Genomic DNA, 16,642 nt, shown 5'->3' with positions numbered 1-16,642 from the left:
ACTTCAGATATTGCGGCGAACAAAATCTCTGTGGGGTTTATTACTGTGTCTTTTGGGTCCCCATGCCATGGATGCCTAAGGTGCCTCTGGTCCCCATGAAGATGATGAGTCATGTACTCTTTCTACCTTCTGGGATAGAAAGTAACCTGCTGTTACATGATCATCCACAGGTATAGCCAAAAGCATAACATTGGCCCTGGCCCCTCAGTGAGCTTATCTCTCGTTAACCAGCTCCCGGACCCCTAACAGAATGTGTCTCCAGGGTGCTGAGGAGACATATTGGGCCACATGGGATGATCTAGTCTCTGTCATTTTATAGTATCCCCTTACTATTGCTGCAGTGTTTCATGAATGGTTTTAGACCTTTAGTCCAGACCGCAGTATGTACTAGTCGTCCGAAGTGGTGTAATATGCAATGGGTTCTTCTGATGGAAATAGCCCAGGGTGCTGAACTAAAAAGCATGTAAAAAAAAAGAGTTAATTAGGACCCGTGCAGCCCAGAAAGGAAAGTGGGAGAGGCGGAAGTAACTAGCAAGGAAGAAATAGACTGCAGGAAAGTTAAATGTTGGTATTGTGGGCAAAAAGGAAATTTTTCTTCCAAATGTTCTACAAAATGAATAGCTACAATCCTGAACCCTCCATAGGAAACGGGTCTTCCAGATGTCTCCCTGTGCTCCGTTTTCACCCCACAGGGACCCACACTCACTGTCCACATTTTCTCAGGGAGAGACAAACTGTTTCATTCATGATAAACACTGGAACAGCCCGTACAGTATTAATGCAAGACCACATCTCAGAGGACATACTGTACTGTCCCCCCCGAATAAGTAACTTGTGGAGGGATAGAGGGGCTGTGTAGTATTTATAAATGGTTTCAACACTCCAATTAATTAATACTAAATATATATATATATATATATATATATATATATATATATATATATATAAACACATCTCATTACATTCAGTGAGTTAGCAAAAGTTCATGAAAAGTTAAATGTTTAACCGGAGGACCCATCTTAAGGTACCTTCACACTGAGCGACTTAACAACGATATCGCTAGCAATCCGTGACGTTGCAGCGTCCTGGATAGCGATATCGTTGTGTTTGACACGCAGCAGCGATCAGGATCCTGCTGTGATATCGCTGGTCGGAGCTAGAAGGCCAGCACCTTATTTTGTCGCTGGATCTCCCGCAGACATCGCTGAATCGGTGTGTGTGACACCGATCCAGCGATGTCTTCACTGGTAACCAGGGTAAACATCGGGTTACTAAGCGCAGGGCCGCGCTTAGTAACCCGATGTTTACCCTGGTTACCATTGTAAATGTTAAAAAAAAACAAACAGTACATACTTACATTCCGGTGTCTGTCCCCTCGCCGTCAGCTTCCCGCACTGACTGTGAGCGCCAGCCGGCCGTAAAGTATAGCGGTGACGTCACCGCTCTGCTTTAGGGCCGGCGCTTACACAGTGCAGGGAAGCGGAGGCCGGGGGACAGACACCGGAATGTAAGTATGTAGTGTTTTTGTTTTTTTTTTACATTTACACTGGTAACCAGGGTAAACATCGGGTTACTAAGCGCGGCCCTGCGCTTAGTAACCCGATGTTTACCCTGGTTACCCGGGGACTTCGGCATCGTTGGTCGCTGGAGAGCTGTCTGTGTGACAGCTCTCCAGCGACCACACAGCGACGCTGCAGCGATCGGCATCGTTGCCTATATGCAGCGTCGCTTAATGTGACGGTACCTTAACAAAGGAATGTAATGACCCGGTCATTTACACTATCTTCTAAGATGAGTCACATAATCAGAAGGTTCCCAGGGATGACATGTGGTGAAATCTTATCGATTTGGTTTAATGGGTTTTCACACTGGCATACTATGATAGATCAAAGCCTTTAGAGAAGTTTCAATAGACAGTTTTAACATATAAAAGACGACTATATTTTGTGAGAAGGAGGGACAGACACAGACAGGGGAGATGGACATACAGAGATAGAGCCTGATGACTTCTACCTTGTAATGTATGAATATTGCCTGTTTTGATGCACATGTATTTTACTTTATTGTTTTAGTCTAATTATTTAAGTAAATTCAATTTTGTTTACTCAATTCTCTTGTTAACATTTCTTATTCATCATAATCCTTTGAATCCATTGCAAAACAAAGTGGTGTCAGAAGTGGGATTGTTTTGAATATACAGTTGTGGCCAAAAGTATTGACACCCCTGCAATTCTGTCAGATAATACTCAGTTTCTTCCTGAAAATGATTGCAAACACAAATTCTTTGTTATTATTATCTTCATTTAATTTGACTTAAATGAAAAAACACAAAAGAGAATGAAGCAAAACATTGATCATTTCACACAAAACTCCAAAAACGGGCCAGACAAAAGTATTGGCACCCTCAGCCTAATACTTGGTTGCACAACCTTTAGCCAAAATAACTGCAACCAACCTCTTCCGGTAACCATCAATGAGTTTCTTACAATGCTCTGCTGGAATTTTAGACCATTCTTCTTTGGCAAACTGCTCCAGGTCCCTGATATTTGAAGGGTACCTTCTCCAAACTGCCATTTTTAGATCTCTCCACAGGTGTTCTATGGGATTCAGGTCTGGACTCATTGCTGGCCACCTTAGAATTCTCCATTGCTTTCTCTCAAACTATTTTCTAGTGCTTTTTGAAGTGTGTTTTGGGTCATTGTCCTGCTGGAAGACCCATGACCTCTGAGGGAGACCCAGTTTTCTCACACTGGGCCCTACATTATGCTGCAAAATTTGTTGGTAGTCTTCAGACTTCATAATGCCATGCACACGGTGAAACAGTCCAGTGCCAGAGGCAGCAAAGCAACCCCAAAACATCAGGGAACCTCCGCCATGTTTGACTGTAGGGACCGTGTTCTTTTCTTTGAATGCCTCTTTTTTTCTCCTGTAAACTCTATGTTGATGCCTTTGTCCAAAAAGCTCTACTTTTGTCTCATCTGACCAGAGAACATTCTTCCAAAACGTTTTAGGCTTTTTCAGGTAAGTTTTGTCAAACTCCAGCCTGGCTTTTTTATGTCTCGGGGTAAGAAGTGGGGTATTTCTGGGTCTCCTACCATAGAGTCCCTTTTCATTCAGATGCCGACGGGTAGTATGGGTTGACACTGTTGTACCCTCGGACTGCAGGGCAGCTTGAACTTGTTTGGATGTTAGTCGAGGCTCTTTATCCAACATCCGCACAATCTTGCGTTGAAATCTCTTGTCAATTTTTCTTTTCCGTCCACATCTAGGGAGGTTAGCCACAGAGCCATGGGATTTAAACTTCTTGATGGCACTGCGCACGGTAGACACAGGAACATTCACGTCTTTGGAGATGGACTTGTAGCCTTGAGATTGCTCATGCTTCCTCACAATTTGGTTTCTCAAGTCCTCAGACAGTTCTTTGGTCTTTCTTTTCTCCATGCTTAATGTGGTACACACAAGGACACAGGACAGAGGTTGAGTCAACTTTAATCCATGTTAACTGACTGGAAGTGTGATTTAGTTATTGCCAACACCTGTTAGGTGCCACAGGTAAGTTACAGCTGCTGTTAATTACACAAATTAGAGAAGCATCACATGATTTTTCCAACAGTGCAAATACTTTTGTCCACCCTGTTTTTTATGGTTGGTCTGGAATTATATCCAGTTTGGTTTTAGGACAATTATTTTTGTGTTTTTTCAATTAGGGCAAATTAAATGAAGATAATAATAACAAATAATTTGTGTTTGCAATCATTTTCAGGAAGAAACGGAGTATTATCTGACAGAATTGCAGGGGTGTCAATACTTTTGGCCACAACGGTAAATATTTGCAAAATTGAATAAGTTTGGTAAGAATAGGAAAGTAGTTGAGAGTGTCAGATCCTTGCCATAATGGGTGTTATCAGGAACCAGGACCCCAGCGGCACAGGAATGTAACAAGTATATGGTGGGGCAGGGCTTACCAAATCCCCAGATGTGGCTGCCAAGTTTGATCTCTCAAGGTATGATGCAGAGGAAAAGAAAGTTGCTGCAGCAGTTGGATGGTCTGTGTTCAGGCACTTCAAGGTTTGCAGGAGGACATTGATAACTTGAGTTTAGTGCTGCATACTGCTATAGAGCAAAGGATTAGCTTGCAATGAGCCTTGAGAGACCAAATGAAACAGCATAACAATATGCAAAGGAATTTTGAAGCATATGTTGTAAAAAGTATGAATACGCGTAGACGCAGGAGAAGGCAGCAGCCTGTGTCAGACTCCTTTACAAGACGGGTCAGGACCATGATCACCTGTGAACAATGGTCAGACTTGCCAGAATGGGACAGTTCTGACAGTGAGATATATAAGGTAGAAATGCATGCTAGCCGTATTGTAATAACAAAAACTAGGAGAAGTCACACAGCGTAGTGGAATAGGAAGGATGCAGGAAATGCAGCTACTGGAGCAGAATCCGCAATGACAGTAGAGACTAGGGGGTACACAGCAGGAGTGCTAACAGAACTGGGTACCAGGTACAGGCAGCAAGCAGGAGAACATTTGTTAGCATGGATTGTCAGATTATGGGATCATGGGGCAGATACTCTAATTTTGAACAATGGAGAAGCTATAGGATTATGTAGTATTTGTATTGATCCTATGGTACGTCTAAAAATGAGACGTGCAAGGTACACTGCAGAAAACTTCTTTGTTGCAGTTGGTGAGAGATTCTGTGGCAATAGTGTATGATTCTCCTATTGAATTAATACCACAAACTCGATGGGAGTCTCTTGCAGACGGAGTTCAGAGATTGAGAGAAATCGCATGCATAGGTGGTACAACTCGCAATCCTTTGCCAGATTTAAATTATCATTTTGCTGTTGTAGAGGAGTGGAAGGGACCAGATGCTGCAATGTTGACAGTAATGATGAAGAATAAATTGAAGAAAAAATTCAAAGTGCCCCAGCTGCTTACAAATCCCCATTATTCACTATATTCAATGTGCTTATGGGAAATTCCACTACTGTCTATACAGCATGCAATTTAATTTCTCAGTTATCTGCTTTAGAGAAAGCAAAAGTGTCAAAAACTAGCACAGTAGAGAGAGTAGATCAAGAAAGGAGAAAAGAGGATGATACCCAAATTAGAGCAGGAAGGAGCTGTGTTGTGACCTGATAGCTAGTGGGGTTCCATTCCAGGAGATAGATGGGATCTCTACTAGTGAAATGTTGAGGAGATGGCAAGATCTGAGGAGGAAAAGGAAATTTCAAATCGCCAGGCCCAGGAGGGTGCTGACAAATGAGATAGGGGGTTGGAAAGATGGAGGTGGTGAAGCAGGTACAAGAATGCAGTAATGGTTGGAGGCAGAGCAAGGGTTAACAGAGGGATTTAATATAACAGCTTTACTCCACACAGGGAGGGAGTATATGGTAAACAGGATAGTGAAACTGACTATGGTAGACTGGTAGACTTAGGGGCAACAGCTGTGTAGTTAGGTAGGGGGGAGTTCACAGGAATCAGACTTATCACTCCGGCGTTGATGAGGAGCAGTCTCTGAGATGATGATGGTAGCATCCCGGCCTGGACGCTTGAAGATACCGGTGTCGTCCTGATGCAGAAGGGGTCTTCGTTCCCGGCGTTGTCGGTGGTCCTGGAATGTCCGGTCACAGGTATCTGACTGCAGCCTGGTCGTCACGTCTGGGAGTATGCCCACTGCGGTCCAGTCGTAAGGAGGGATCACTCACGCTCAGTGATGTCATGGGAGTCAGCACTGTCAGCGATCTCTGGAAGCGTCTCTGCCTGAAGTCTCCGGTAAGCTTCCGTAGACCACTTCTGGCTTGGGCCTACCTTTTACTGACTGTACAGCGCAGGAGAGCTCGCATTCAGCCCCTGCGCACTACAGCATCTCGCCACTACTGACCTTTTTCCCGCGCATTGTTGCCATTTTATGCTCTCCACGCCCCCTGGTCTCAAGTTCATAGGTCTGTCTGGGGAACTAAACTCTCCCTCCTGCAATTCGGGTGACAGCACCAGTAGTTCTGGACTCGTCCCAGACAAGGCACGCCAAGGCCGGCTCTCCTCCTTACATTTCCCCTTCCTTTGTGCGTACCATTCCACGGGGGCGAGATTTCTTGCAGTAGGCGTTTGAATTCTCCTATTCCTTTCACAATTTGTCGCTAGATGAAGTGTTCCTGACCAAAATGGTTAGGAGGTTTTCCTACGGTTGAGAGTTCAGAAAGACATAATCTGGGACTCTGTCGGGTCCTGGGAGATGGCTGCATTTGATTGGACTTACAAGGCTAGGGATACACCCAATTCAGGTAGAACAGTCATTTCTGGAATTACAGGAGCCTCTGATGTCTCAGGTATCCGTTCTCTCTCTCCCACTGGCAATTGTTCAGAATATTCCTCTTCCTCAACCTGAATTAATGGAGGTCTTTTGGCAGGAGAAACCTCTTCTTCCTCTTTTACAATTGGATCGTTGGATACACACGGCCGGAGCATGTTACGATGCACCACACGAAAAGGGGCACCTACTTCTTCGGGTCGAATTTTGTAGACGGGCTCTCCAGGGTGGACCTGACATACGACCCGGAGTGGTGTTTCTTCCCACCGATAGCCGAGCTTGTTTTGCGGACGCTTGTATGTCACCAGCACCCGATCTCTGGCCTGTAGAGCTGTCCCTCGCAGTGGAGCCACTGCAACATGTTCAAACTCTTGAAACCTAGTTCATACCAGGCGATGCAGAGACTGTAACCGATGCTGATGTTCTCATACCCAGTTGAATAATTAAAATTCACCGCACTCTCTTATGGATTGGTTTCTCAAAGGTTTATATTTGTTTATTGGGAGCGTAACAGAATATTACAGTATATGCGATATACAACATTTCGGCTCAACCAGAGCCTTTGTCACGTGTTCGCTGTAGAAAACAAGAAAATACGCAAAACAACACAAATAAAGTAAATAACACGAAATAATACAACAAAAATAATAATGAGTCATCCTAGAGGTAAAGGGAGGAAGAGAAGATACATGTCTACTAACAGACATACGAGGACGACTGTGGAAGTGACAACCAGGGGTCGAGCATAGGTGTAGGTACACAATTGTCCTGTGCATCCTGTGGATAGGAATAATAGTGAGTGCCAATAATGAAGTACAGAGGGAAAAAAATACTCATAATAGTATAGGTGCCATAAATTATATGCATTCCAATATTCGTACCAGTTTCACATAATTATAAGTAACAGCACAGCCAGACTTAAAAATTGTTGCATAGGTAATTAGTTGCACGGGTAGTTACCTTGTTAGATTATAGAACGGTGCGCAGAGAGGGAGATGTCCCAACGGTGCAAAGTAGGCGTTCTGTAGAAATAGTGGAAGAGGTGAGCTGCAGTGGTATACTAGAAAAAGTGCCCACAGAAGTTGATAGATTACCTTGAGCAATGTAATAGATGCGTCTATGTCTAAAAAGACTCCCTTTGGATGGTGTGGACCTGTGTAGGGCAAAAATGCGCATCTGGTATACCCATATGTCTATCATGGATGCAGAGGCAGAGATATAGACCTGATCGCTTATTACCTGTGTTGATCCTGAATAAGAGCGGCGCTCCCGCGCTGTGCTCTGGTGCAGCGTGTGCCTGGTCTATAGTCAGGGCGGCGTGCATGTCCTAAATGTCCGCCGCACCGGAAGTGATTGGTGCGGACCGGAAGTGACATGCCGCTGTATAGTGGGGCCTTATTGCGCAAGCGCTGTTACTGGTTGTAGCAACCTAGTAACTAAGCGCAGCCTGCAGCTATGTATAAGGCATGGTGTGCCCGACTGAGGTCAGATGGAGTTGTTGTGCTGCATACTGATAAAGATAGCGCACCGGTCTGGGGACTATGTAGCGATGTTTATGTGAATGAGGCACTATATATTTTTCCCTCTGTACTTCATTATTGGCACTCACTATTATTCCTATCCACAGGATGCACAGGACAATTGTGTACCTACACCTATGCTCGACCCCTGGTCGTCACTTCCACAGTCGTCCTCGTATGTCTGTTAGTAGACATGTATCTTCTCTTCCTCCCTTTACCTCTAGGATGACTCATTATTATTTTTGTTGTATTATTTCGTGTTATTTACTTTATTTGTGTTGTTTTGCGTATTTTCTTGTTTTCTACAGCGAACACGTGACAAAGGCTCTGGTTGAGCCGAAACGTTGTATATCGCATATACTGTAATATTCTGTTACGCTCCCAATAAACAAATATAAACCTTTGAGAAACCAATCCATAAGAGAGTGCGGTGAATTTTAATTATTCTGCTATTGCGACCACTGGTCCATTGCACCAGCACCTCACCTGTATTCAGGCTGAGTGCACACCAAAAAACCTCTTTCTCATACCCAGTTGGACACCCCCGTCCATGGGTTGTCCTTCTCTGGGTCCAGTTCCAGCTCAGTAATCTCTTTGCCGGGCCTGCAGATAAGTAGGGAGTAAGTAAGGTGTATGTCCCGTAGTGTTATTTACCCACACCAGCTCTGGCACAAATTCCGGCCAACGGCCATAAGCTCTTCCTCCATGGTCCTTAACATTTGAATGAGGGTGCGGTTGAAACTTTCCCAAGCTCCGATGCCCTGAGGGTGGTAAGGGGTTGTCCGCGACTTCTGAATCTGGTATAAACGCTACAGCTTTTCCATCACTTTCCCCAGAAAGCAGGCTCCCTGATCTAAATGTATCCTCTTCAGGCAACCATATACTTGGATGAAATTTTTACAGATGGAATAGACTGCGGACTCTGCAGTTTGGTCTCGGGTTGGGGCCACTGCTGCAAATTTAGTAAAGTGATCCACCATTACCAGACAATGTTCGTATCCTTGACAGGCTGGTTCAATCGTTACATAGTCGATCATCAGCATGTCCATCGGGGCCAAAGTCATGTCACGATCAGCTGCAGCCGCTGGTGTGGCCCAGCCCATAGACGCCCCCAAATGGACCGACCTCAGAAAGTGTGGGGCGCGCGTCCCCAAGGGATGCAATACGGACCCTTTATACCACAGAGGTGGATCCGGGCCTACCCGAACTAGGGGAGGGCAGAGACCAGGGTTCTGTGGCAGCTGAGCATCTGGACAAGGAAAGAGACACGTAGGACTTGATTACACCGCACAACTTCAGGTATAGAGAAAGTAAAGTTTACTAAAGTAAAGTCACACAGTATATAAACCAAACAAGACTATGCCAGGCTCCTGATTCCACACCTCCCATATGGGTACCACCCAGTGGACCCCAAGGCACCAACGGATCACCAAGGCACACATAGGCGGGACATCAGGGTACACGAGGTCATCAGGACGCAGGCAAGACATCAGGACACACGAGGACGTCAGGACATCAGGGTACACGAGGTCATCAGGACATCAGGGTACACGAGGTCATCAGGACATCAGGGTACACGAGGTCATCAGGACGCAGGCAGGACATCAGGGAACAGACAGGACATCTAGACCCAGGGTCACTGGCAGACATCAGACAGGAGTTGTTCGGTTGCGGACATCGACATGACCTACAGGCACCAAGACAGTCATCAGGCTCCAAGCTCCAGACAGCGGTCATCAGGCTCCAGGCATTAGACCTAGGAAGGAGCTCAAGTGGGATGGTGCTAGAACCACAGGATTGCTGGGCCTGCCAGGAACTAGCACCGCATGGTATCCAGAGCAAAGAGCAGTAGATGCTCAGCAGAAACACCAGTTACAAGAGACTCAAAGTCACTGGGTGCAAGGCTCCAGATGCAGAGGGATTCCAGGAACATAATCACAGCAGACACAGTTCAGGGACAGGTACAGGATCAAGGATTCGGGCCTGGATATAATGCCTCAAGGACAGGCGACAGAACAGAACAAAACAGGAATCAAGGCAAGGACTTTGGTACGAAAACATAGACAGGAGAGGTGCATGAACACAAACACACATAGCAAAGTTCAGGAGCTTTGCGAGTAGCTCAGGCCCTGCCCATAGGGCAGGGGAACTTTATATAGAAGCTGGCCATCAGCAATTGGATGAGGACAGCATTTCAAGTACACACCCTAACCATGATAAAAGCAGGGGAGGTGTGGCCGTGCATGCCCTTAGTACACACAGAAACCATTACAGCAAAATCAGTGCAGGAACTGAGGCTCAGGGCACCAGGCTGTGACTGCACGCACTGACACGTGGAAAGTCATGCACCAGCTGAAAATGACACCGCAACCCGCGCACAGCTTCCACAGCGGCAAACAGGGACCGCACATGCAGATGGTCATGCAGCAGGGCAAAGACCTAACCACCCATGTACGGCTGCGCAGCAAAGCAGGGAACTGAGAAGGTTCTATTCAGGTAACAGCCAACAGTATCCCAGCTCAAATTAGGGGGAAAGGAACAAAGGGTTAAAGCAAACATATACATTGTCACGACGAAAACCAGATACAGACAGAACGGCGTGACATTATCCTCTCTTAAAGCCCTCTCTTCTGAAGTCCCCCCAAAAAATACACAGAAACTTTTCTTGGGATAGGCGGTAAGTCCCAGTTCATCAGCTGGGACACTGGCCTGGCAGCCCAGGACATCAGCTGGGGAGACACCATCACGTGTTTCTCAACGCATGCAGTGAATAGCCAGGCCTTTCCCCGGGAAGGAACAACCACGGGAAGGGCAGCATCCAATAAAGGAAAACATCCAATAAAGGAAAACCACCTATGCCAAGCATGGTATCCATCCACAGACAGCTGTTTCGGGGTTTTTGCCCCTCATCAGTGTGGAGTAGGAAACTGGCTATTAGGAGCAGTGCCTAGTTGAAAGGCTGTAAAGGCACGGATGATTGACCTCGTGGAGACCAAAACACCCAATACCGTGGAGACTGTTGTGAATTCCGTTCTCGGACTCCCTCCTGTGGTCATGAATGGTACTTTGGTTGGTTCTGCTCTTGGACTCCCTCTGGTGGCTTCGAGCAGAACTGCTGGTCACTGAGGTTGGCTTTTTCAGCTGCTCTCGTTTATTGCTATGCTGCTTCCCTATTTAACTCCACTCAGATCGTTACTTCATGCCAGCTGTCAATGTGTCAGTATTGGTTTAGATCTCTCTTGGACTTCTCTGAGGACCTGTCTACTCCAGCAGAAGCTAAGTCTTTTCTAGTTCATTTGTTGTTACTGCTAATTTCTAGTCCAGCTTGCTATCATGATATTCCCTTGCAAGCTGGAAGCTCTGGGGTGCAGAGTGGCACCTCCACACCGTGAGTCAGTGTGGGGAGTCTTTTTTCTTACTCTGCATGGTTTTTGTAGTCTTTTGTGCTGACCGCATAGTTCCCTTTTCTATCCTCTGACTATTTAGTGAAATCTGGCCTCCTTTGCTAAAACCTGTTTCATTCCTGTGTTTGTGACTTTCCTCTTAACTCACAGTCAATATATGTGGGGATCTGTCTTTACCTTTGGGGAATTTCTCTGAGGCAAGGTAAGGCTTCTATTTCTATCTTTAGGTGTAGTTAGCTCTTAGGCTGTGAAGAGGCGTCTAGGGAGTGTTAGGTACGCTCCACGGCTATTTCTAGTGTGTGTGTGATAGGAGTAGGGTTTGCGGTCAGCAGAGTTCCCACTTACCCAGAGCTAGTCCCGATTTTGAATTTACTCATCAGGTCATTCCGGGTGCTCCTAACCACCAGGTCCATAACAGGAGACACCATCACGTGTTTCTCAATGCAGTGATCCAGAACACTGCCCCCAAATATGCAAATGCATGTAGAGTAGCTGTGGAGACACCATCACGTGTTTCTCAACGCAAGCAGTGAATAGCCAGGCCTTTTCCTGGGAAGGAACAACCACGGGAAGGGCAGCATCCAATAAAGGAAAACATCCAATAAAGGAAAACCACCTATGCCGAGCATGGTATCCATCCACAGACAGCTGTTTCGGGGTTTTTGCCCCTCATCAGTGTGGAGTAGGAAACTGGCTATTAGGAGCAGTTAATAATTAATAATAATTAATAATTGTTAATTAGGTAGCATGGATCCATGATATTAATCTACTATTTGGTTATGTCTATATGATCTAAATCTAATGCTGAATATGGGTCCTTTTGAAATGAATAAGAGATAATCACATGCACCCTGACCTGTCCTTTTTGTGTGTGCTGGGTTTGACGAAGGGGATTACCCATTTTGCTATGTTTTATGCCTGATACTATGTCTGAAGTTTTTTGTATATTGATAAACTTTGGACATTTTGACTGCCTTTTTTTGGGAATATATTCTTTGGACTGAGTTTACCTCTGCCAGGATTTTGGAACTTTTTCAAGTGTGATTTTGAATTTCACTTTCCCACAGTACAGGCTGTATCTGTGCATATGCTGCAAATGTCCAATTGAGCACTGAGACTGAGCCCAGATGCTGCTAAACCATCACCAGGGTGAATCTCAGAACTGCCAGCTGATGACAAGCAAGAGTAGAACTAACCCTAGACGCTTCTGCCTGAATCCAAATGGCATATAAAGTGAGGCTCTGACCAGCTGCAGCAATAGAAGATGAAGGGACTTTATGTTCAGCCATGACACCTGCACTCCCCTCACCCATTGCTTTGAATAAACGAGGGGTTAATGTCAAAGGGCAGGGACAGATTACTCTTTAGAGCCTGTTCTTTTGCTATCCAGGGAATGTAGTGAAGTCTCCATGGCAGCAGGCCATTGGTGATGAAGGCACAATAATCCCCATGCCTTCCCTGCACCAGAGACCCAGTAGGTTTGTGGTCTAAGAAGATCCGAAGAGAGATTTCTACAAAGACATTTGATATTTCAGTACCTGATGGTCCATTGTCTTTGTTTTTTGTTTTTTTAAGCCCAGGTTGTTGTTTTGTTTTTACCAAAGTGGTTTTCTATTGGTAGCAAACATATAAATACAGTAAATATAATGGGGAACATTGCAATGTTAAATGGTTTAAGAGGAAATAGTATAGTTTAGTGGCAGGTTAATTAATTAAAGTGGTTGAAACCAGGGGTGGAATGTGTAGTAAGTTACTTTTAATGGTTTCAACACTCCAATTAATTAATACTAATTATTGATATGGTTTCAATCTGATATATATATCTCCTTACGTTCAGGGAGTTAGCAAAAGGTCATTGAAGCTTAATTGAATAAACCAGATGATCAATTTAACCAAGGAATGTAAATGACCCAGTCATTTGTTTATCTACTAACAAAGGACTTTTGACATTCAAAGATTAGTCAACCGATTAGACTTTTCCCAGTAGAAGGTATCATGTATATGTTAATTATACACTGCTCAAAAAAAATGAAAGGAACACTAAAACCACACATCCTAGATATCACTGAATGAAATATTCCAGTTGTAAATCTTTATTCATTATATAGTGGAATGTGCTGAATAATAAAACCTAAAAATGATCAACATAAATCACAACTAATATCACACCGAGGTTTGGAATTGGAATGATGCTCAAAATCAAAGTGGAAAATTAAGTTACAGGCTGATCCAACTTCAGTGAAAATGCCTCAAGACAAGGAAATGATGCTCAGTAGTGTGTGGCCTCCATGTGCCTGTATGATCTCCCTACAACGCCTGGGCATGCTCCTGATGAGGCAGCGGATGGCCTCCCGAGAAATCTCCTCCCAGACCTGGACTAAAGCATCCGCCAACTCCTGGACAGTCTGTGGTGCAATGTGACGGTGGATGGTGCGAGACATGATGTCTCAGATGTGTTCAATCAGAGTCAGGCCTGGGGAACGGGCAGGCCAGTCCATAGCTTCAATGCCTTCATCTTACAGGAACTGCTGACACACTCCAGCCACATGAGGTCTGGCATTGTCCTGCATTAGGAGGAACCCAGGGCCATCCGCACCAGCATATGGTCTCTCAAGGGGTCTGAGGATCTTGGTACCTAATGGCAGTCAGGCTACCTCTAGCGAGCACATGGAGGGCTATGCGGATCTTCAAAGAAGTGCCACCCCCCACCATTACTGTCCCACTGCCAAATCGGTCATGCTGAAGGATGTCGAAGGCAGCAGATTGCGCTCCACGGCATCTCCAGACTCTGTCACGTCTGTCACATGTGCTCAGTGTGAACCTGCTTTCAACTGTGAAGAGCACAGGGTGCTAGTGGAGAATTTGCCAATCCTGGTGTTCTGTGGCAAATGCCAAGCGTCTTGCACGATGTTGGACTGTGAGTACAAACCCCATCTGTGGACGTCTGGCACTCAGACCATCCTCATGGAGTCGGTTTCTAACCATTTGTGCAGACACATGCACATTTGTGGCCTGCTGGAGGTCATTTTGCAGGGCTCTGGCAGTGCTCCTCCTGTTCCTCCTTCCATAAAGGCTGAGTTAGTGGTCCTGCTGCTGGGTTGTTGCCCTCCTACGACCCCCTCCATATCTCCTGGCCTGTCTCCTGGTAGCGCCTCCAGCCTCTGGACTCTACACTGACAGACACAGCAAACCTTCTTGCCACAGCTTGCATTCATGTGCCATCCTGGATGAGCTGCGCTACCTGAGCCACTTGTGTGTTTTTTAGAGTCAGTCTCATACTACCACGAGTGTGAATGCATAACCAACATTCAAAAGTAACCAAAAAATCAGCCAGAAAGCATTGGTACTGAGATGTGGTCTGTGGTACCCACCTGCAGAACCACGCCTTTATTGAGTGTGTCTTGATAATTGACAATAATTTCCATCTGTTGTCTATTCCATTTGCACAACAGCATGTGAAATTAAACAAAATCCAAAAAAAAACAAAAACGGAAGTCAAAGTCATATTAATCTTATAAACAAATAGGCTTTATTAAATATTTAAAAACAGAAAATCTGAAGGTTAAAAACTGAATTTCTAACACTGGAGATAACATATGCAAATAAACCGCACATAAATATGTGTATGTTAAAGTATATATAGGTGCATGGAACGCCTATTTAATGATATTTAACCCCTTTGTGTTGCTGATATTTCAGATAGTATAACTTATTCACATATGTGGAACTATCCCAACATTAAACAGCAGTGGACATTCCTATGGAGGTGTTGCGGTTGTACATACAATATAAAGTGCATAGTGCATTATATTCAGCTATTGCCACCACATGACCTCTACAGTAAGAGCACAACTGCCAATAAGGGAACCCTCTTATTAGCCAGCATAATTATTGGCCCCAAACACATATACTATATGAATAGGTGTTAGGCAAGAGATAAATATATAATATGACTGCATTACATAACCTGAATGTGCGGTCCTGAGCCCCAACGCGCGTTTCGCGTTAGCTTCGTCCGGGGGAATGTATGGACGAAGCTAACGCGAAACGCGCGTTGGGGCTCAGGACCGCACATTCAGGTTATGTAACGCAGTCATATTATATATTTATCTCTTGCCTAACACCTATTCATATAGTATATGTGTATGGGGCCAATAATTATGCTGGCTAATAAGAGGGTTCCCTTATTGGCAGTTGTGCTCTTGCTGTAGAGGTCATGTGGTGGCAATAGCTGAATATAATGCACTATGCACTTTATATTGTATGTACAACCGCAACACCTCCATAGGAATGTCCACTGCTGTTTAATGTTGGGATAGTTCCACATATGTGAATAAGTTATACTATCTGAAATATCAGCAACACAAAGGGGTTAAATATCATTAAATAGGCGTTCCATGCACCTATATATACTTTAACATACACATATTTATGTGCGGTTTATTTGCATATGTTATCTCCAGTGTTAGAAATTCAGTTTTTAACCTTCAGATTTTCTGTTTTTAAATATTTAATAAAGCCTATTTGTGTATACGATTAATATGACTTTGACTTCCGTTTTTGTGTTTTTTGGATTTTGTTGACTTTATGGAAGTGTCATATATATAGGCCAGCAGCTCTATATATGAAAATTAGCATGTGAAATTAATTGTCAAACAGTGTTGCTTCCTAAGGCTATTTTCACACTAGCGTCGCTTGCTGTCCGTCGCAATGCTTAGTTTTGGAGAAAAAACGCATCTTGCAACGTTGCCCGCAGGATGCGTTTTTTCTCCATAGGCTTGCATTAGCGGCGCATTGCGACGTAGGGCCACGAGTCGCATCCGTCGTGCGACGGATGTGTCGTGTTTTGGCGGACCGTCGGCACAAAAAACGTTCCATGTAACTTTTTTTGTGCGCCCTGTCGGTCATTTTCGACCGCGCATGCGTGGCCGAAACTCCACCCCCTCCTCCCCGGACATTACAATGGGGCAGCAGATGTGTTGAAAAACTGCATCCGCTGCCCCCGTTGTGCTTTTATTTCACAGCGTGCGTCGGTACATCGGTCCGACGCATGGCAACGGCCCCGTACCGACGCTAGTGTGAAAGTAGCCTACGTGGACAGTTTGATTTCACAGAAGTTTGATTTACTTGGATTTATATTCTGTTTAAGTGTTCCCTTTATTTTTTTGAGCAGTGTATGTTAGATACTGTTAAGCCCCCAGGACACATACCATGAGAAATCAAGGCCTTTTGATTAGTTTCAATGGACAGTTTTAACATATAAGAGGGACACATATACAGCAGAGGGAGGGATGTGACAGAGATGAGATTGGAGATGGACCTACAGAGACACAGAGGCTATTGGATTTCTACCATAATAATGTAGTATATGAATAATGCTTGTTTTGATGCACATGT

At 44.8% G+C, this 16,642-nt stretch overlaps 1 protein-coding gene across 1 annotated transcript in view; it reads right to left on the bottom strand.

Annotated features, from left to right (window-relative positions):
• The window catches only part of LOC143767734 (uncharacterized), a 464,270-nt gene that overhangs the window by 300,633 nt on the left and 146,995 nt on the right, over nucleotides 1-16,642 (bottom strand). The window lies entirely within an intron of this gene.

This window comes from Ranitomeya variabilis, chromosome 4 (assembly GCF_051348905.1).
Source record: "Ranitomeya variabilis isolate aRanVar5 chromosome 4, aRanVar5.hap1, whole genome shotgun sequence".
Taxonomy (NCBI): Eukaryota; Metazoa; Chordata; class Amphibia; order Anura; family Dendrobatidae; genus Ranitomeya; species Ranitomeya variabilis.
Note: the sequence above shows the minus strand (reverse complement) of the source record. Positions and strands in the feature narration are given on the sequence as shown.